A 23,367-nucleotide genomic window follows, 5' to 3' on the forward strand; every position below is an offset into this window, starting at 1 on the left:
TGCGATTGTTACCTCGTGAATCGCGGTCGCGTCGTTCCCCTGCCACGTGGCACATTGGCCACGGAAAAACGAGGAAAAGCCTCGAGAACCTTTGTACACATATTTGCATCTAACGGAGAATCTGTGGTATCAGAAGTTTCTCTCGTAGAGAAAACATTCGTAGAATTTACCTATTTCTTTATCCAACAGAAAATTTATGCACTTTCTGGATCTTCCAATATCAAAATGGCATTTGTGGATTTTATGGTAAAAGTCTCGTGCATGACATCACGAGTCTTTGGTTGCATGGAAGATGACGAAGGGAATTTTCTACCGATTTCACTAATATCTTTTTACAACGTGATTCTACCATTTCTGCGTGTTCGTTATACGTATTAAATTTGCCAGACTACGCGCGGGCATTGATGAAAGATTTGTGGAATCGTGGGTCTTTGTAATGAAACATTTGCGGAAGACATCGATAGATCCTTGCCATCGAAAAACTCATCAGTTTATTCTACAATAAAAATGTTACGGCTTTCGAGAATCTTCTTACGATAAAATCTTTGTGGGGCCTGTGCAGCAGAAAATTTGTGAGCTGAGAACATGCAAAAGAATACTCGTGGATAACAGAGATGTTGTATGAATCTTCTCAAGGCAGAAACTTCGTGAGATTCGCGGATCTTACGGCGAAGAATTTCTGGTGTTTATAATTTACGAAGGTAATGCAAAATTTGCTTAAAATGCTCCTCTAACAATTCCGGTAGTTTAAGAAACTTCTCTCAACAAATTTTCCTAATTCATAACTTCTTAATTCAAGGTATAGAGCGCGACAGAAGAATAGTATGATTAACGTTAAAGAAACCGCGTAATAACAGTGCACGAGGATAATTTAGTTATTAAAGAAACATGCAGCCAAGATATAGCAGTTGCGTAACTTTGAAATTTATGTAACAAGCTAACTACCATCGCTCGACTAATGACACCAAACGTTCACCGCTTCGATAACTTTTTCCCTCCCTCTTTTTTCTGCCCTATTTTCCTTCTTTAAACGCCGATACATATTTTTGAACTGTCGAATAACAAATACGATGAATGGAACTCTACACGATTGTACGCTCTGGTTAGTATTAAATAAACATACGGCGTTGTTTTCCAGAAGATAAATTGATTCACAACGATGTCGTTCGTTATCAATTCGTTTATTTAAAAACATCCTACGTGGGAGGCATTAGAAATACATCGCTTCCGCTTTCTATTCTTCCATTCGATTCAGAATTCAAAATTCACGGATAAACATTGAAAAGCTTAAAATATGAATATGATGAAATACATATCACTGCGCGATATACTAATCGATACAATATCGTCTTGACAGAAACCATCAGCCCTGGATCCGACTTTCCTTGCGTACGATGCTCCATTCTAACAAACGATTTTCATACGATACTACAATCTAACAAATAATTTTCCTGCTACTGAATGCGTGCTAGCAAATAATTTTCACACGATATTTACACCTACAACGATATACTAAAATTCCATTTATTTGTTTGAATTTATCAAAAGATAGTTTTCCTATAACGGAATATTCATCATAATAGAAACGCAAAACTAAAATATTGAGAATTGTGGATCTTAATCGCGGAAATAAAAGTAAAGGAACGCTAAGGTTACACTTAGAATTCATATTAAAATAGTTTTAGATTTATTTAATAAACGATTTCCAGGATCTTCGTCGATATACATTTGCACGCGTCTCAGCACTTTCTTTGCCTCACCATCTTCCATATATCACACTGCCAACGGAACAGTTATATTCATCTGTTTTTCGAGACGCCGCGCACGCACATACTTCCACACATACGTCTGTCACTACTACGCGGCTAATCTAGTCTAGCACACAACATTACGCATTTCTCAATATAAAATATAGTCGCACGAATAAATAGTGAACCCATGCTACGTTGCGAAACTGCACGTAAGTGTTTCACACCAACTATTGTAGGATATTTTCCCACGTTGAGAAATCGATGCTATGCTTATGATCTGTAGGTATATGCTGATTCAAATTTTAGCCAAACGCAATAAACCTATTAATTCGTCTAATAAACAAAATCGAACGACAAAATTGAAACAACGTGTACGGAATATATCCGCTGTTCTATAGGTGGCATTTTTCTCCGCGTAAGGTCGGCCAGACAGAGGGTAACAAAGTCCGCGAGTTAAACGTTTGTCTGAAAGCGGTGTCGTTGAGAGGAGGGGCCGAGAGAAATATCGCCCTCGCCCGGTATCTTGACCAGAAGGACAGGATGGAAACCGTAAGGACACGCCCGTGATGTTTCGAAAGTTAATAACAACGAAGAAAAGACGAAAGACCGAGACAACTATCGCACGGAACTCGCTGGATCCTTGAGCCGAATCCTCCAGTCCCGTGTACGCCATGATAAAGGTCGACCTTCGTCTTCCATCATTCGTCTTCGTCGCTTCGTGACTCTCGAAATCCGTTGTAAAAATATAAAGACATGTTTGTTCGGACAGAGTGTGCAAGTTGCCGAAAACAAGCGGTGAAACGCGTGGCGTCCCGATCCTGGAGAAATGCCAGTCGTTAATCTGTTTCTTCGTCGTGTAAGGTCCATTTGTGATTCAAGGGCGATGTGTATCTTTGTGCACGCGTTTAACTTTTGGGTCTAACGTTCGCGTTAACTTGTAGGTTCAAGGATTGAACGGAAACCTTCGTCAGAGAGTTAATTTTATTTATTTATTTTCCATTGTTATTTCTCTCCTGCGAGTTAGCACGGTAGCTGGAAAGCTACTTTTCTCTTTGGTTTCAATTTCTCACCTACTTTTCCAAACGGTAGACACAAACCTCGCTGAAAGGAAACGTAAGACTAGATACGTAGGATCGTCGTTGTAAAAATGCATGCAACGACGACAACCAAGCTTAGCGCGTCTCTCGTACTTCACATTTCCACCTGAAACCAACGCTTAAAACTTGACCTAAAATGTGTACATCTTGCGTTTCTTATTTTTCTACTCCTTTGCTACTCGTATTGTCCTACGGCCTGAACCGATATAAAATACGGCGCAACAAACAGAACAAATAAATGTAACATGAAATGCGGTAAAATATATAAAAGTCTAACAATATAAAATCTCTAAGAGATATAAAAACACGAAAGTATGCTATAATATGAGACCATACAGCTTATGAAACTGTTCCCTATTCCTCTGTGACCTTTCCTCTCTCTTCTCTCCTCGCTTCTTTCTTTCTTCTCTCTTTCAAGGTACTACGATTATCTGAATTAATCATGAGAAACTAAACTGGTAAAGATATTTGGCAAACGAAGGAGAAAGGATTATGGGCCTTTAAAAAATGATTAAAAAATGTTACAGTTCCAATGAATTTTTGAAATTTGAATACCAAAGCATTTGATTGACGAGAAGCGAAGCTTCCAAAAGGAAACAATTAAATGAAGGAATTTGAAAAGTTGAGGAAGTAGGAAGTTTCCAGAATGCACACGTACGTGACTCGTGTGCTTCCTTCGTCGCCTGATTCATGTCAGAAGATCGTAAAATCCGGATCGTAAAAACGTAGCCGGATTCAACGACCCCGTTTCCTCGCTTCTTTTTCATTTTTCTTCGTCTTCAACTTCAGATAACGCGAAGCATAAAGTACAACGATAAGAAAGTATGTGTCACATGCGTAGGGGCTAAACAGGTTAACGAACGCATCATCGCTTTTACGAACATCGTTGCATTCATTAACAGGCATAGTCCTTCTTTCAGTTTATCAACCGCATTTATCGCGACTACGAGTCGTTACATTTATAGTACAAGATGTGTATTTGATAAGCGGAGAACCGCCATAAACGTTGTCTTGAGTTAACTTAATCGTATTTATAGCAAACATTGGGCAAACTAAATATTTGTGTATTCGTTATGCGATTTTTCATAGAATTATAAGTTTCATCTCTCGTTCGAATACCAAAAAGGTTCTCCATTTGAATTAAGCTAACTAAATCTAATTAACTAAAAGTCTGTAAATTACCCCATGGTAGTTTAATGTACACAAAAACCGTATCTACTACTGTGTGTATTTTATTAACATCAAACAATAAAGTTATGCATCGTTGAATAAATTTTCATTGAAATAGTTATTTAAATAGAGGCTCGTTCGTTATTTGAGAGCTCAAATGAAAAATAGAAATAAATTACTCGTTATCTCGACAAGTTTAAGTACGTAACTTGAGATAATGAAATCAATTGTTATTCAGAAATACAATTTTATTTCTTATTTATTGTTCTAATTTACATTTACGTATTATTTATCGATCGTCGAACAAACTTATTTTTGCATAAATATATTTTTAACTATGTTCATTAGCTACGGCGAACGCTCTCCAAGTCAAATATAACTTTCTGACAACGAGAAACGAGCAGTTTTAATAGCAAGTATTAACTGTCATCTATCTCTTGAGAAATAACCGTATTACCTTCTCGACTTTTTCATTGCATAACAGGAAACGTTTAAGACAAAACTAAAAATCAATTTACTTGTATACCATCATTCTCTCTCCAGTTAAATCCAAATGAAAGATGAAATTTCACTTGCACATAAGAAATAATAAATAAATTATTTTTGGTATCGTTTAAACTCTCGTTTAAATAAGAAATTTAATTCTTACTTCACAATTAGGATATTATTTCAATTTATTATTCAATAGGTAAATCAAATGTTGTCTAATAAAATATTGTCTACAGACAACACGATGAAATTCAAAAATTTCAAGCATCGAAAAGACACGGAAAGGAATCTACATATCCGTAACACGTACAAAGGCCACATATCTCACCGCGTTGCATAACTCAGTTCATTGCTTAATCGCCCAATAAATCGACCGAACCATCTTCCTCCAATCTCCGCCACCCACAACACCAAACTCAAACAACATTCTTCAAATTCAAGTCTTCCAATTCCGCTCTACCCGCCTCTCTCTCTCTCTCTCTCTCTCTCTCTCTAAATGCTCTTTCTCGCGTGTAAACACACACAGAGAAACCGCACGTATGCACGTTATATCCAGCAAGAAATTTCAACTCTCTCGTGCATGAGGCAGCAACGAATTGGAAATATCATTGACCGTTTCGCGTGGAATTCCACGCGTGCCATTCCTGGCCCGTGGACGTACAGCTTTTACGCAACTGATCGCCAGTTAAAGAGACGGCTGCAATAAAGAGCACTTGCCAGTAATTCGAGTGAAACGAACAAAAAGGAACGTACGCTGAAAATCAACATAAATTCTATCTAAATAAGTAAACTCGACTCGAAGTCGATCGATGTTAAATTACTTTTTCAAATATGATAATGTACCATAAAATCGTACCAAGGTTATTTCAGTCACCTGGGCTCCAACGTGTAAATATCAATCTGGAACATTGCACAGTGGAACAGGACAGTGGAACTACGTTGTGCATGAATAATCGAATCGTTGGATAATGAAAACATATTGAGCCGTTGAATAACTTTTAATCTGTACTTTGTTAATGGAGCGTATCTTCCAGACTAATCAATTACACGTCCAAGAGCTGGGGCGTCTCTGGTACCATCAAGTAAAATCATTCTAAACATCGTGAGTAAGCTGTGTATTCTTTCGTAATAAAAATCTCAAAAATACAAAATAAAACTAAATAAAAAAAGAAGAAGGAAAATAATAAAAATCGTTTATATTATGAAATCTGCCGTTGGATGTTGCTGTGATTGTTAATGTGTATGTTTGTGCAATATAAACCGGAAGGTAAGCTAAAATAAAGAAATCTATATATAAATCTTTAATTGTATTTATCATCGTCCGACTCCACGCAATCCATAAACGATTTCACGAATCAAACTCAACTTTTTGCACATTTTACTGAATTCCCTCGTCCATTATAAAAATATTCTCGACGCGCTTCGTTTAGAATTTCTTCAGCAAACAACGTACATGTACGAACTTGTGCTGTTCGCGTGAATATAAAATTCCGATCGATCGATCGATGCTCCGTTTCCCTGATACTTCGAATTAATTGTCACGTTCCGTACGAAGCCAACAAGTATCCTGTACGGAGGGCAGCTGGCTAATCGATTAATTTTTATAATAATTCTCCTCAGCTTTTGAATACGAAAATCATATCCTCCTTTCTCCTACAATAAATACAGTTCAAACGTACAATTTCCTTATTGCTGCACGGCTCTCAATTACTTCGGAAATCCATAAGCGTACTCACATGCAGACGTACAGCAGTTTACGATCAGTATTACACTTCCCGCGTGCCGAGAAATATACAGTCTAAACTAGTCTAATGCGTCCAATTAATCTAATCGTAGCCGATCGTTGTTCCCTGGCGCACGAAACGCGTTACGTAACGTACTGCCAGCAGCCGATCGAAGTCGCCAATGGAACTGTTAATTCCCCTATGAACACACGACAGCTAGCGCGGATCACGGGAATACACGGGGTTTATCAATTTGCTCGGCGATATTGCATTCCGCGTGAATTAGACGTTGTAGAAGTGGTTTGTGGATCGAGAAACCTTGGTTTCAATTAGGTTTAGGTTCGGCTGGGTTTGCAGTTGATTTGCAGATGCATTCTGTTTCTATAGATGGAAACATTTTCGTAGAACGGTGAGTCTAAAGGGAAACGTCGTTTTAGTATATTGGAGTGGAGTGGAGACGAATAAAAGTAGCGGCGAGATCGCGGAGAAATTTTTCTAGTGAGAAACTAAAGTATATTTTGGTCTGAATTTTCATGAAATATAGGCTCGAGTTAGGTTTGACGGTAGATTTAGGTCAGGCTGGCGGTAGATTCGCGCGTTTTGTGTCCAAAGGAAGATAAGCAGTTTCCCAGAGTTATATTGGTAAAGTTATATCGGTGTATTATATTATATAGAGCTGAGCGACACTTGCTATTCTTTGGCCTTTTCTTATTCTAACAGAGAATATTTGTCTAAGAAAGATTATTCTACTGATTGGCGAGCCATAGATGGTCTCGCGAGGTACAGGTCTAACATAAATATAGTTTTATTACGTTTCCTATGAAATACAAGTTTAGCATCTCTTGAAAGAAACATACACTGCTACTTATAAGAGTAATAGCACGTGGATTTTATTTATTTGTTTCAACCGATATAGAATAGACGTTCGCATATACATAAGAAGATGCGAGGATGAAGAGTTTATGACTATGTATACCATCTTTCTTCGACAAATAAACTCATACAGATGTGTTGTTATGTAACAATAATTTTCCCAGAAATCGAACAATATGTTCCCGGACTGTGAAATTGACAAAGTGGAAGAAGTGGGCTTGTTTTACGAGTTAGACTGCCAAGAGGTTCGCGTATGCGAATAATAACAGACAAGCAAACGATTCTCGCAGTGAACGAAAATGAAGGGCGGAGCCCCAGACAGTTGCAAACACTGCGACAAAGAAAAAAAGAAAGAAAGAAGCAGGAAAATTATGAAATGCTTTTTATCTACAAAAAAGCAAGCAGTTTTAAATGCAGCGGAGATTGGTTCGACCTCGAATGAAATTTCTGCGGGAACTCGATAAATGATAGCCACTTACGAGAAATGATTTATGTTGCGGGTATATTCATAATCGGTCACGGAGATTGAGAGTCCCTTCTGAAAGCCAACTTCGCGCTGCACTCGCAGAAAACCCTGAAGCGACAAAGAAACGCTTTCACGTTCGTCACGTTCTATAATTAAACGTAGCAGCGTGCTGGAATATAACGATTCGAAACATTAACGCCATAGTGAAGTCGTCAAGCAAGAGCACTTTCGCAAACAGGAAGGGAACGCAATAGCGCCCGATCAAAGGGACGGGAAGCGATTACTCCGGTGGTGTGTTCGTCATTGACCCAAATCACCAGTCCAGAAAGACGTGGCCGGCCTCTGAATCTTGACATTGAATCGTTGTAATATAGTTCCGCCCCGTCAAGATTTATCCGAGCGAACGATAGCGTTGAAAGTGAACGTTGCCGAGGAAACGGTCTATCTTCGTTCTTCGCTCGAACCTTCGTTCCAAAAACATCCATCAAAGTTTCATCACAGTCATTTCGACGAAATCGTTCCTCGATCGTTAACAGCTGACATCAAAGAAAAGAAACCACGAGGATTCGACGTGAAATGTCGGGAAACGTAGAAGATGGAGAAAGATAGTAATTACGAAGGTTCCATGTAAAAAGAAAAAAAAAAAACAGTGCAAAGATTCGATGCAAAAACACAGCGTAGGAGATTGTATACAGAAAGGTACTGACGTGATACTTTGCTAAAAACCAAGAAAGACCTAATAACACGAGGTGTGACAGAAGAAATGTTACAGCTCGAGGACCAAAAGTGACAGGAGAAAGATAAGGAGACGATGTTGCGAAAATCAGCTCGATCGCTTCTTCGAAAATCGACATCGATTAATGACGTATTCTCTCGCTCGGTCGAAAAACACGTTGGACAGTAAAAGTGAGCATCGAACACCAAGTTTCCTGTTAACACTTTGAGTGCCACGCCGAAATCCCACGTTTCGCTCAGGACTCCACGGAAGTATTTTTATTATTCAAAGCATATAATGGTAAAATAATAATAAATTGATGATGTAAGACAACATTCTTCCCCAATGGACCGTTTATCTTATTGGTGGTCACCGGTGACCACCATGGCGCCTTGATAACAATTGATAGCGCATATTATAACAAGGCTTCGTTTATTTCAACAAACCATTCGCATTCGTTATTTCGTCGTAAGCAAAACGTGCAGAATGTATTGTTGAATCGTGTAGAAGATAGTAGTACACAGTATTTGTTCATTCTATATATAATAGTAAGGTATGTGCACACTTCTAACTTCAATTATATGATTATAAAGCAGCATTTGCAATTATTTTCTAAGGTGTGTTTATAATAATATTCGTAGATTACCCTTCAAAGATATGGATGCAAAAATAGTGCACCGTTAGATGCAAGATTTGTTTTCATTTTTTTTAATTGATTTTCTAATAAAAATGTTTGTTGAAAATGACAACGCGTAGAAGATATTAGTACACAGTATTTGTTCATTCTATATATAATAGTAAGGTATGTTCACACTTCTAACTTCAATTATATGATTATAAAGCAGCATTTGCAATTATTTTCCAAGGTGTGTTTATAATAATATTCGTAGATTATCCTTCAAAGATATGGATGCAAACACAGTGCATCGTTAGATGCGAGATTTGTTCTCATTTTTTTATTGATGTTCTAATAAAAATGTTTAATTTCTCAATGGGACACTTTTTATTTCAAAGTATCTTCTATTTATCGGTTATATTCAAAATGCCCTAACTGTCAGTTTTCATTCAATTTTTACAATTGTAAGAAGTTCAAGCGTTCCGGTTACCAATGACCACAGAAGAAACCGTGGCCGGTCATATATGACCAAAGTTGCAGTCAAAGTGTTAAACTGAAAAAGTTTAACGCGGTGGAGTCTTTTCCAGCCACGCTATCGAAGACATTTTTTGTCGGTAGAAAGTGTAACAGCGAAAACGACGGAGATGCGCATCAGAGAAAGTGATCTGCGAAATTATTTTGATCGTTGCCACCATCGTATGCCGCTGTGTGTCAAATTGGTAGTAGGTAATTGGTAACTTCGAAGGCCAGTCTAGCTGATTTTCTGAATTTGTTTAATAAAACGAGTTACGGGTACAGTCTCGTTTTTTTTCTTTCTTTATCGTATTTCGTATACAGGGTACAGTTTAACATGTTGGGAGTGGCAGGAGGCAGGAAAACGATGAAGAAAGTTCATACGAACTCGCGTCCTGTCTGACCTTGTTTCGAAATTATGATCATTTTTGTGGCTGAATAATCGACAACTGTTTACTTTCATAAAAGGTGCTCGAAATATATTATCGTATGTACCTAATATTAGTCTGTATTATTCGACGTACACCTGGAATTTTTGAAAGGCTGTCAGATTCTTTGGTGAGTCGACTGCAAACTTGCGCGCAGGCTGAAGGTAGCCATTTCGAGTACCTTTTACGAAGGTAAACAGTCACCGATTATTGAAACACAAAAATGGCCATCAATTCGAAAGAAGGTCAGATAAGACACACGATCGTGCAAATTTTTTCATTTGTTTTCTCCCTCATGTCTAGTGGGTTCCATTAAATATTATGATACACCCTGTATAACAGCAAACTGCGAATCTTTATGAATTTATGGACAATTTGAAGATACAAAAATACACAGAATCCGCATAAAATAACCCTAAAATATATGAGATAAACCATTCATAACATCTGACTGATAAAATAACTTTTCATCCAAATTCTACTTTATCCAACATATTCATAAAAATATAAATTTGCATAAATATCAGCGGCCTGTATATTACATTACCTTCATTGCTCTTAAACAGAACGTAACACACGTGATACGCTATAAAAGTTTGTACTGATTTTCCGCAAGATTGTTGTTTAATAAACCTAACTGATTTGTCTGCAATGTTATTCAACAGAATCATCTATAATATAGCAGGATGATTTAGTAGCGAAGAATTGCAATCATCTGCGGTACTATTGGGTTGGCAACTACAACACATTAGGTGGTAATGACAAAATCCGCGATCACTTAGTTGCCAACCTAATAGAAGGGCGGGAACGTGAACACAAAGCATGTGTAGGCGTCAAGGTTCAAACGACGTGCAAACATGTCGAAACATTTAGCAACAGAGCGGAAGGCACGAGCCCTTGATTAATTAAACATCCATAGCGGAAAGGATTCGCAACTCGAACGAACGCTTAAGACCGCGCATAATTCATAAACGAGTACTTAGGCGAGCTCGAGCGCGGAGGACGCGGCCGTCGTCGCGCAATCTGCATCCTTAAGTGCGCGACAAGTACCTGCCACGTCTACTTGACCCATTTACCCGATGACCTCGTCCCGGGTGCACTTTTCAACAGAGTGTCTATCTAATGGCACGACTGACTCTCATTCCACCGACTTGACATTTCCTTTCGATTCGAATCCATCCCCCTGAACCTCCTCTCCTCGTGCTTTTGCTTCGTCTTTCGAATATTTGTGAAACAAAGATGATTAAAGACGAAGAAGATGATGGAAACGTATTTAATATGGCGAGACGAGAGAGAAGATACTTTAGATATTTGATGGGACGGACTTTCTCGCAGAAAAAGGCACAGATTTAGTACTGGAATTTCCAATCATTCTCGAATCCACAGAGTGGTACAGAGCAATCATCGAAGCAAGCAAATAAGTCTTGACAAATACGAGTCCAAAGATTATTAGCTTGCGCAAGCTTGACGTCGTCCTAGAAAGTATCCATATATTAGTATTACGTTTGAATAGTTGAAATGTTCAAACAAGTTTCACGAACCGACTTATTAGAATTATTTTTTTTAAAAAGGTCTGTAATATATTCAAATTTTTCGGAGAGAACTGCGTCGACTCGAACTATCCTTAGGAAACTTTGACGTAACACCACTTTTTTCAAGAAAAGAACCCCAACAACCCAACACTATCCATTGCACGTGGTATAGCGGAATTATTTTTAGAAAACCATAGCAGCTAACAGCGTCCTCAAAAGCTAACTCTAGCGAGTGGAAATTTTATCGAGATAACCGGAAATATCTTGAAGACTCTCGATGTCCCTTAAAGTATCCAAATTTCTTCAAGAAAAAGACACCGATAACTCAAAAGCATGCATTCTGCAATATACGCAACACTTTCCAAGAAAACCATCAAAAAGCCATCTATGGCGTACCAAAATTTTATCGAGAAAACCACATCAACCGAAAATATCTTCGAAAGCCTTCGACGTACCTAAGCCTGTTGAAGAAGAGCGTATCGACCCCTCGACGATCAAACTTACTCCAGCATATGGCAAGATCGGGTGAGAATCTCGAAGGCAGCTGAAACCACACGTTTCTTCTTCCTCAAACGAAAACACACCGAGGCTCGAGAAATCAGCCAACGTGTAGGCAACTTGCGGCGGTGTTTTTCGGTGAGAAAATCGAGACGATCGATTCTTCGCCTGGAACGTTGCCTGGAGGAGTCTCCACGAGCGGAGCACGCCTCCGATAATTTAATCAAGAAAGTTGGGTGTACTCGCGTGGCAGCCCAAGGCGTCCAAGCTTCCATTTCATCGAAGAAAACCTTCCTTCGTCGAATCTTTCCATCCCCTGCTTTCACCGACGAGTTTCCACTCCGGATCGGCTGAAATAGTAGTGGTAAAGTTGGTTGGTCGCGAATCACCAACTTTTCTTCCGGCCTCGAAACGTTCGTAAAGGGATACGATCACGAGAACCTGGTCCAGGAAATTCGCCACGGAGACTTCTTTTAACTCGATTCGAGTGTGACCATTGTCGAGACGAAATGAAAGCTTAGGACAGACTTTTGAACGATACTTCGGACGTGTGTTTAGGTTCGGTGGGATGAGGTTGCTTTTTCCACCGTTTCTACCCTACCAACTTTTATAGCTGTGGGAGGGTCGAGAAGAAAGCGTGACAAGTTCATTTCTGGTAATTTAGTAATTTTGTTAGGTCGCCAAATACAAGTTGCCTGGACATCGATGATTGACCTACGGAATTTTCTCAACGGTCAAATAAATAACAGATACGACTTTTTAGACTGATTTTGTTGTTCATTTCTAATCATTCGCAACAAGATACAGAACAAGAATAGAAACACACCCGAACCAGCTGGCAGCTGAAACGTGCAACACAACAAACATCGCAAGAAGACTAAAAAGGAAACACCCAATAGACCTCATAAAAGATATAACTTAGAAAAAACGAAGCTGGCACCCCGCTGGGGGTAGCCGCCCACATGCTATATTATTTTTTATTTATATTATTTCTAATCTCTTCACGCTGTGAAAACAATCCTCACAGGTGAACAGAAATAATATTCCAATTCCAAACAAAGATTCAATCAGATATCTGGGCATGATTCTGGACAGAAGAATGGCATGGAAACGACACATCGTAGATAAATCCAAACAACTTAGATTAAAATTTAAAAAATTCTACTGGCTCATTGGCAGACGTTCCAACTTAAGCGTGCAGAGTAAAACAATGCTATATAAAGCCATATTAAAACCTGTTTGGACCTATGGAATCCAACTACAAATATATCCAAATACAAATTCTTCAACGATTCCAATCAAAAACTCTAAGATCCTTAATAGATGCACCTTGATATGTTAACAACAAAACAATACATCGCGACCTTAAGATACCTACAGTTAAAGAAGAAATATCCAAATTCAGTAATACATATGACATAAGAATTAACAACCACCAACTACCCACTAGTTACTCAATTACTTGACACGACGGGTCAGGTCCGCAGGCTAAAAAGACATTACCCTCTAGATTTAAACATTAGATTTAGCTAGAATCAAATTATTATTATTCACGTTATAGTGCCACGCTAGAATAATTTACTTATAATTCTCAATGAGAATTCATTGTAAACTACTTCCAATTAAAAAAAAATGTCTAATTTGCCGGATACTTGATCGAGTTGAAGTATACACGAGCGTGTACTATATGTTATAGCCAATTTACATTAGGAAATAAAGTCGGTATTCTCGCCAAATGTCCAAGTCCTCGGTACCGTTTATTGCTCGTTCATTGTGAAAGACAGTGACTGCGTTTAGGATGCCCAATAGCTAGTATATTATATTAGTATACAGCTATTTATTATGTAACTACTATACTATATAGTATATACAATCATTCCACCTAAAATAGGTACAATGATTCATGGACGGCATTGTATTTAACGCACAACCGAATAAAACGACAGTTTGACATTGGAATTGATCGAAAATGAATGTTCGAATTTCTTGTACACATTTTCCATTTATGGTGCTGTGACTGCTATGTACTTTTGCACATTTCTTCCAAACTCTGCCGATAGAATCACGATAATCGTATCTCGCTATGGAGTGTTCATGACATTTCAAAAGGTTTCATACAACGCGTACAATATATTCATAGAATGTTTCTACAAGTGTTGCAACACTTTCGTTAGCTGCTGCACACTTATCCGCGTCTAATAGCTTGAGATTTTGTGGTAGAACGAAAACCGGTTAATTTTCCGTCGAGGAAGCGTGACGGTATTGATCTCGACAGGATTCGGCGTCCATGCCACGGAGGTCTCTCTGTATCGATACATCGACTCTGCGCAGGATATGAAGCGACGAGCACACCTACATGTATAGATAGGCGCGCGCGCACACATACACAAGCCATGTGCTTGTAGTTTCTCGATTTGTGTCACAGAGAGAGGCGTGCATGCGGAACGTATCGACGTCATTTCGCCCGAAGGTGACGGCCACCGTTTCCGTTTCGTCTTCTCTTGTACATCCGAGAGAACGAACGGCCGTGTGATGGATACGAAATGACGCGTGTCGAGTGTCCAAATGGAAACAAACGGCCCGGATGTGGTCGAGGAAAGAGGCACAGCTCGATGCGTCGTCTAGGATCGAATAATTCGACGTGCGTTGACCCTTCATCTGCAACCGTCTGCGTACTGGGTCGTTTATGACCCATGCAGCATTTTTTTAGACTTTCCACAAAAAAAGAAATTGCCCAAAATTCTCGAATACTTTACCTAGTTCATGGAATATTATCATCCAACAGCTTTTGTCGTTAACACGTTGCCTTAACTTTTCCAAGCAAAGCAAGATTCCAACAAAAGATGATACGGAGAGAACGAAGAATTACTTCAAATCTCTGGTCGATAACGATCCGGTATGTAAATAGAGGGTTACGTAGCGTGAAGTAGAACATTTCTTCTTTTTTTTTTTCCTACAAAAAGTAGCACACGTCAATCTATGGCGAGAAGAAGCACGTTTCAATGTTTCTGCCGATAACAAGCACGTTTCAATGTTTCTGCCGATAACAAGCACGTTTCGTATAATATAGGTACCGCGATAGCAAGCATTATTCACATTTCGCCACGAGCAGTAGCTTATCTGAAATGCTGCAGCGAGAAGCAGCACGTTTCGTTTGTTTGCCGAACGGTAGGCTATTTCAATTTCCAAAAGGTTGACGTTGATCTTCTGTAACTACCAGTTGCCTGTATTATTATCGTTGCGCGTTCATTACGAAAGGAAATGACTATGTATTTACAATGTCTAGCAGTGAATACGATGATTGTAAGTACTTCGGTAGCAGATCCATGAGACTCGAAAATATTTTTGCTCCAACGAATCTAAGCTAAATAAATTTAATTAAACGAGCGGAACAATTATAGATTTTGAGTGGTGGAATAATCGTAATGTGCCTCGTGCGGCGGATAAATACTTTTATCAACATTATATGAAAAACGTGTAAAGTTGCTTTTCTTACTATAACGAAGGAAACGTAATTTTGTTTCAAAAATTGCTATAAGAAAATGGCTGTCAAGTTTTGCCTTCTTCCAAAAAAGATTAAAAAGCCGAAGGAGCTGCGAATTCAAAAAGTTATGGCATTTCACGTACGTATTATGCAATTTTTGTCGCTGTCGAAATTCCGTCTGGCAATTCAGCGGATGAAATTGACACGTGAAAATCCAGCTGGTTTCCGATTTCCCGTGATACATCGCAAAAAGAATGTTCTCAGACAAAAGTTACTTCTTTTAATTAACTATCGCTTGGTAAAAAATTGATCAACAGTATAGCGAGTTATAACGCAAAATTGGAAAATTGTTGGATTCTCCGTAGTCAATTCTAGTCCCTTGGAGTGAAAATTTGGACAATAAAAGAAGATTATATAATACGTATGTCTCTCTATGTACCAAAGTTTCATAATTATTTTTACAATTTGCATATTGAGCATCTTGCTTTGCAAGTATCTCTGGTTACTATTCACGTTACTGCGTCGTGTGTTTTCCACTGTTTGTATTCACAAACATCGTCAATGTCACTGTTTGTTATTGTTTCTTATTCGGACTCTGACTTTGCAGTTCTTGTCATCCTGTTTATATACGGCGACATTCGGTTCGAGAGTACGCCGATGTAGTAGCTGAAAGAGAAAATTATTTTTCACGCAGCAACATGAAATAACGAGACAAACTATGAGCGAAACACTAATAATTATGATAATTCTACGGATAGTCTCTCATATACGTAGAACCAGGGCCGGCGTGACCTTTTGCGGGGTCTGAATACACAGTGAAATTCTACACTTAAATTTTACAACGAGGAATTATTTATTATACAAATGCTATTACATATTATATATTTCTTATAAGTTTCTTAAACAAATCCAAGTAATATTTTTTCGCACGAGTAATTTGCTTTCAAGGGGCAAAAAATTCAATGAAAGTAAAAAATCTGTAATCATGTATGACTTTTGCAAGAAATTATTGACGTAGTTTAATTTCTCTAAAAAGTACATTTCTCTGAAAGCTCCTGGAGTTTTTTTTATCTAAAGTAGTTTCCAGGATATGAGGACTTTACGAAGTTACACTGAACTTTCATGATTTTTCTCACTCCTTTAAACTGATTCATCGCTCCTAAAAAAATGTCTCGCATCTGTTAATGGTACCATCATTCTGTAAAAAGTTAATCAAAGTCGGTGCTTTTTAATTGGGTAATTTTTGTAGGCCGGGTTCCGGAGAACGCGCTGAACTTGCCTTGCGCCGGCCAAGAACACACGACGAAAGAAAAGCTATCGCGAGAAAAAGAAATGGAAACAGGGACTCGTGGATCGATGAGAAGGCAAAAAGGGCACGCAGTTTGGATTGCATTATACACGCACATTTTTTCGTTGTTTCAACGTCCAGATTTCTTAAATTTCTAGCAGTTTGTCACACGGAAAACGACGGTGATTGTGCACGCTCGTATTGAACTCCATTGCAAATCGATATTATACGCAAGACGAGTGGTGCAGATCGATGAGAGGATGCAACATTCGTAATTCGTAAATTGTTAAAAAAAACTCGCAGATGGACATATATAACTCGAGAGACTCGTCGAAAAAGTCTAACTGGTCTCTTGTTAAAATTGCTGCAGTTCGAAAGATATGTGTGCGACCAGACGTGAATTCAATTAACGCGAAATATGATTTAAGTGGAAACAGTTTCGAAATACAAATTTTAGGACAATATGTTTCAAAATAGTGTATTAAGGAATATACATTACAAAACACATTCGATACTAAAATTCAATTATCTCAAAAAAAAAAAAAAAATAGAGAAAAGAAAAATATCAGCGATGGTGTTCTAAGATCTTAGACCGAGAGAAAATGTTTAATTTTATAATATCATTGTTCGTTAAGTAGATTACTCTGTGCCAATTTACGTCTGATCGAGTTTTACTTACGTCGTTAAAAACGTTTGTATTTCGCTTGAAAAGAAAGTCTTTATCTTACTATATTATATTATATTATAATCCATTAATTCAAGGTTAAAGGCAAACCGGGTTAATTTTCGCGCAAAGTGCCGAAATGTGTTACCTGCCGTCGCGAAGAAGCATAACAGTTATTGTTCCTAAAACTGAAAACAAAAATGAAAATATGCTACTTTTCGCAATCAAAATCGAATCATTCTATTTTTCGTGGCGAGAGAAAGACAGACAGACAGACAGATACAGAGAGCGTGTTAGTGTCCGTAAGACAAACGAAATGTGCTACTTTTCCTAATACACGTCGAATTAACCAATGGCCTAGATTCCAGGCTTCGATCATCTAGGTGTGTTGTGGCACCTCGGTTCTCGTCCATGGAAACGGACGATTATATCACGCTAGCTTTGGCAAAAGTGGGAAATAACCACTGTGAAGGATGGTCTGGTATTTGGGGTGATATCGATGTTCTGATATCGTGGGGTCGAAGAGCTCGATCGGGAATAGGTGAAGGTCAAATGGTGAAAAGTTGAACACTGACGCGTTTAAATGGTTAGAAGTTGGATTTCGAGATATTTAATTCGAAATCTCGCAAAATTTTTGGCATTTCCGATAGGATTGGAATTTTGACGTAGTGGCATTAAGGAATTCTTCGATCGGGCAAGGCAGAGGGGTTGAATTGTGGAAAATTTTAAAATTCAATGCATCCGGAGGGCTGAAGCGAAAAATTTTGAACTTTGAATGGACAAATTTGGAGGTTCAAGGGCTAAGAGCTCGATCGGGGATGAGTGAAGGTGAAATGGTAAAAAGTTGAACACTGACGCGTCTAAATGGTTAGAAGTTGGATTTCGAGATATTTAATTCGAAATCTCGCAAGATTTTTGGTATTTCCGATAAGATTGGAATTTTGACGTAGTGGCATTAAGAAATTCTTCGATCGGGCAAGGCAGAGGGGTTGAATTGTGGAAAATTTTGAAATTCAATGCATCCGGAGGGCTGAAGCGAAAAATTTTGAACTTTGGGTGGACAAATTTGGAGGTTCGAGGGTTAAGAGCAGAATTTCAGCGCGGTTAGTTCGCAATTTGCAAGGACTTTTGCTATCCGAAATAAAATCGATATTCTGATTGTTGAGGGAACGAAGAGCTCGATTGGCCATGGGCGAACGTGTCAAACGCTGAGAGGCTGAACCTCGACGCGTTTAAATGGTCGCAGGGATTGTAGCGCGTTTAGTTCGTAATTTGGCAAGATTTCTGGAATGAAATCGGTATTCTGATGTTTTCCAGCCGATCAGTTCAATTAGCACGTTGACTGCCGCGCGTGTTTTTAATGAAATCTCCTTCAGGCCACGAATGCTGCTGTACCAAGCGTACTCTGCTGGGTACTCCCACCGATATTTTAAATAACTTAAAGTCTCTGTCCTAATTCGTCAGAATGTCGAAAAGAGAAATGGAAAACATTTCTTAGTGAGTCAAATAGCAGTGAAAAAGAAAGCTTCTACGAGGCTTACACAAATTCGGACAGTAGCGACGAGGAAGAAATCAGATTTTCTAGAAATAGAAATATAAATAGAATTACATCGTCTGATTCGGATATTGATAAGTGCAATCTGAATGTAATGAAGATACTGTTGACGAGATTTTACAAGAATTGGTCATTGAGGAAAAAAGAAGAACTGATGATACCGAGGAAAGTGCAATTCAATTTGGTGGATGGAATGAATTTAGTGGTCAGCAGAAGTGATTTCCTTTCCCCGAGACAGGTCTCATTAGACGATTACCTGGCAATGTCAATCCATATGATGTGTTCGAGCTGTTCGTTGATGACGAAATAATAAACTTACTTGTATCAGAAACTTTCAACAAGGAAGGATGTAAATATTAGAAGATTTAGAGAATTATTAGCTGCAAAATTATTAAGGTTGTCTGAAAATACAAAAAATCCTTGTCTTCGACGGAGTCAGCATAACATCGCCGTTTGGAAAAATGATTCCGGAAGAAGCATTAGACTCGCATGCAAACTATGTTGTGCAGATAAAAGACATCGAACGGACCGATAAAAGACACAGGAGAATTTAAAGAAAACAACAACTTATTGTCCAAATTATCCCGACCAAACTCAGCTGTGTGTAGAATGCTTCAAAGTTTTACATTCTAAATAATTTTCTTCATAAACCATTTTCCTATTACTTTTATAGCAATTCAATAGTTTTATTACTTCCCGTGGAATATCTTTTCAAATACCTACGACGATCCTTCGCAAGTAGTCAAATAAACGCCACACGAATACGGGTGACACGGCCCTCAGAAACTTTGCCGTCACCCGAATATGGGTGACGCGGCCCTCAGAAACTTTGCCGTCACCCGAATATGGGTGACGTGACAGTCAACGTGTTCGTAAAAAAAATCGTAAAAAATCGTACCTCGACGCGTCTAAATGATTAAAAGTTAGATTTCACCGCGTTTAATTCCAACTTGGTAAATTATCGTTGTCTGAAATGTCTACGGATATTCTGATGTGAGCTCCAAAGATATGATCGATTGAATTTTTTGAAGCTCGATGAAAAAGAAGAGAAGCTTGAAGAAGTTGGCGTACGATTTTTCATTCAAATCTCATTGAAGAATAGAAGAAACCTCGAAGAACCGACGTAAAATTCGATATTCGAAGAATATTCATATGGAAGAAGGTGGTCTAAAAATATTCCGCGGTTAAAAGGATGCGAATCGATCGAAGGTACATGAGTAAATATACGTACTCTTTGTTCGCGGGAACCGTTTCAAATGAAGAAATAGGACCTGGATTCGTGGTCTACGGATGATCAAGGCCACGCACAGTATCGAACATCGAAGAGCAAGAGAGAGAGAGAGAGAGAGAGAGAGAGAGAGAGAGAGAAATTACCGTTTCTATGTCGCTACTGTGGCCTGCACGAAAACAAAGGGACCATCCTTTCCATTGTACAGCGGGACGACGGTTGTACATGCATGCATCATACACTGTATTCGTGTCTGTTCATCAGATACCGTCAGACACAATTTCTATATGTCAGCGTATAGATCACGCTGCGGCGTTTCAGAAGATCGTTACGTAGCTAGAAATTGTTGCACAATAAAAATTCCCGTGCTTCGTCTTCGTCTATGCCGCAATTTCGAATTTTTCTAAATTTTAGAAACTGCACGTGTTTCGTTGTTTCCTATCGTCGTCGTTGAATTCCATACAGGTATTTGTTGCGCGCTAGAAATCCGCGCGCTTTGTCTACGTCTATCCTTTAATTTCAATGTTTTCTGCAAACTTTAGAAGCTTTGGGTCTCTTGAGTGAATTTCCACATATTTTCTGCGAAATGAAAATCCAATTTTGTCATACGTTTAGCTCCAATACTCCGTCATTTCGTTCCAGCTCTTTCGTTTTTGCCTGATTTCTCCATTCCACTCCATCCTGGCTGCCCGATACACCGTCGTTCCTACGCTTCGAAACGCAAACTTCCTATTATACAACTTTCGTCGATCAAGACACCGTGACAATCACCATGAACTCCTTCCTACGCCCACACCCACGGAAATCCTGACAACAGGCAAACGCCTCCACATCCCACACGAATTACTCCAACTTCAATTGGATCTTTCGAAATGCGAAACTATCGCTGAGAAGGACACGTTACTATCCGCAAGCTTTAGGACATTTGCAAATTGCAAATTACAGAAAGTGTTTAAAGCTTCGCGTGCGTATATCCTTTCCCTGTTAACGAAAGTTCCTTCGATCCTTATACTTTATAAAATACATATATATATAATTATTTTATATAATTATTAATTTATTTTATATAATACATAATATATATATATATATATATATATATATATATATTCTATATATACAGAATATAAAAACGTCAACCTTTAGATGGAACTGTACCGAGTGTCCAAATATTTATGGCCGTGTGTAGCGTAATATGCAAATCGGGGACGGTAAAAAATGAAACGAAGGAGAAAAGAAAACGCAGCCGACAGAAGTCGAGCAAAACAGATGATATACGGTCGTGGAAACGAAACTGGCCCGATTCTGGCGGCGATTTACAGCCCAGAAGAGTCAGGGTCGTACGAAGAAACGAATTTCGAGGCGGCCGGGTCAATAACTGCTATATAGGTGACGGCTGTTTAATAACTTTCTCTTTCACTTTATGGAAAAGAGCGTAAAAAGTGGTGGCAATGAATGAACATCTGATGTTACGTCGATGGGTAATCGCCTTGGCTGATTATTCGGAATCGTGATTAATCATAATGATGGCTTCGGCCAAATTTGGCCCGATCCGATCCTACGCGGATTAATCGAGTTAATCGACCGGCTAGTACAACTGTTTGAAGTTCCCAACAGCTTGTAAACCAACTTGATGGGTCAGTGGTGTTCATCACTGGATTAAAACGTCGTTCGTCGTACCTTAATTGAGGGAGGAAGCATCGCGACGACTATGATGGATGTTGCATGAGCGTTGTTTGTAAAAGAGATGATTTTAGGATCGTTAGCGACTATCGTTGCCACGATTGACAGAATTTATGTAACGTTTAAGTGCGATAATCTTCGGTTAACATAGTTTACTTTTGTAGGGAAGTAACCAGAGTGTTGAACTTTCGCGTTAAATTATATTATATCGACAAGTGTGTATAGTGTTTTAGGAGAAAAAGGTCTATTGCCAGAGCATGCAGCATATACACCTACTGACAAAAGTGAGAGAAACGCTATGATCGTTTGGAAATTATTGTACAGGTATGTTTTATCTTCTCAGATACATCGGGTGAAATTAAAAATAACATAAGGAGATAAGTGTGCATATATGAAATTACAATATGTTTTTTTTTTATTATACTTGTGTAAGATTCACGATTGATATTGAATCGGACGAATCGAATGGAACTTTGTGAGAAAAGTTGAGGAACAAACTATAGTGGAATTATCTTACTATTTTTAACAAAAGCTAAATAAAAAATAATGTAACAAGACGTTGGCTAACTCTTAGATTTGATGATTGCACGTCATCTGCGTGGCATTGATTCAATTAATCGAACGCAATACGCTGTCGATATTTCACACTATATTTTTTTAATTTTTTCCATCGACTTTATTTGTAAAACATTGACATCCCAATTGATATGTAACGTGATATGTAATTCCACGAATGTTCAATTGGGTTCAAGTCACGAGATTGACTCGATCATTTCATTATATTAACATTTTGCCCTGGAATAAATTTCTTAGTCAATTTAGATTTTGAAGAAATCGTTTCAAGTTATTTTCGTATCGAAATGGTCACTCTGTTCACATTTTCACGCTTACACATGGCAACATATGAATTTGTAAAATACCGCGATATAGGGAACTGTCTATAGTTTATTTTATTTTATTTATTTTATTTGTATCAACGGATCAAAACCGTTACGTGAAAAAGTAACCTCGCACCACCACGTTATCGCCACCAAATTTCATTGCTCGTTTTAGATATTTAACGTTTGAACTTATTGTATGTTCGTGTATGGACTCCTATCTCTTTATGGTGTTTTAAATTCCAACGTATCTCAAAAGATAAAAAAAATGTACAATGATTTTTAAGCGAACGTTATGTTTCTCAACTTTTGCCAATAAACGAAACTTCAGTTTGTTAAATATAAAACCATCGTATTAGAATAAACCAATCTATCGGAATAAAAAATCGAAATTAAATACCAAATTCTAAATCGACGTTTTTGTTCTAAATTCTAAATTGATAAGTAGATATAGAAATTTGTACAGTAAAAGCAGTTTTTAAAATATTGTTTCAAACAGTATTTTCACCATCTCTGCAATGAAATAATTATCTAATTGGTCTAAAGCGACTATTATGTTGCTTGACATTTATTAGTAAACATAACTACAATTTGTTAAATATAAGAACATCCTATGAGGATAAACCAGTCTATCAGAATAAACAATCAAAGTAAAATACTAAATTCTAAATCCTCGCTTTCGTTCTAAATCCCAAATTGATCTAAATTCTAAATT

At 38.1% G+C, this 23,367-nt stretch overlaps 1 protein-coding gene and 1 long non-coding RNA gene across 8 annotated transcripts in view; both read right to left on the minus strand.

Annotated features, from left to right (window-relative positions):
- The window catches only part of LOC132912501 (TLD domain-containing protein 2), a 299,067-nt gene that overhangs the window by 193,673 nt on the left and 82,027 nt on the right, over positions 1-23,367 (minus strand). The gene's annotated exons all lie outside the window — the stretch shown is intronic.
- LOC132912398 (uncharacterized) lies at positions 4,675-7,524 on the minus strand. Its single transcript, XR_009659204.1, has 3 exons — positions 5,961-7,524; positions 5,364-5,576; positions 4,675-5,204 (listed from the first exon to the last, which is right to left on the minus strand). It is a non-coding gene; the product is annotated as an uncharacterized LOC132912398 (long non-coding RNA).

This window comes from Bombus pascuorum, chromosome 12 (assembly GCF_905332965.1).
Source record: "Bombus pascuorum chromosome 12, iyBomPasc1.1, whole genome shotgun sequence".
Taxonomy (NCBI): domain Eukaryota; kingdom Metazoa; phylum Arthropoda; class Insecta; order Hymenoptera; family Apidae; genus Bombus; species Bombus pascuorum.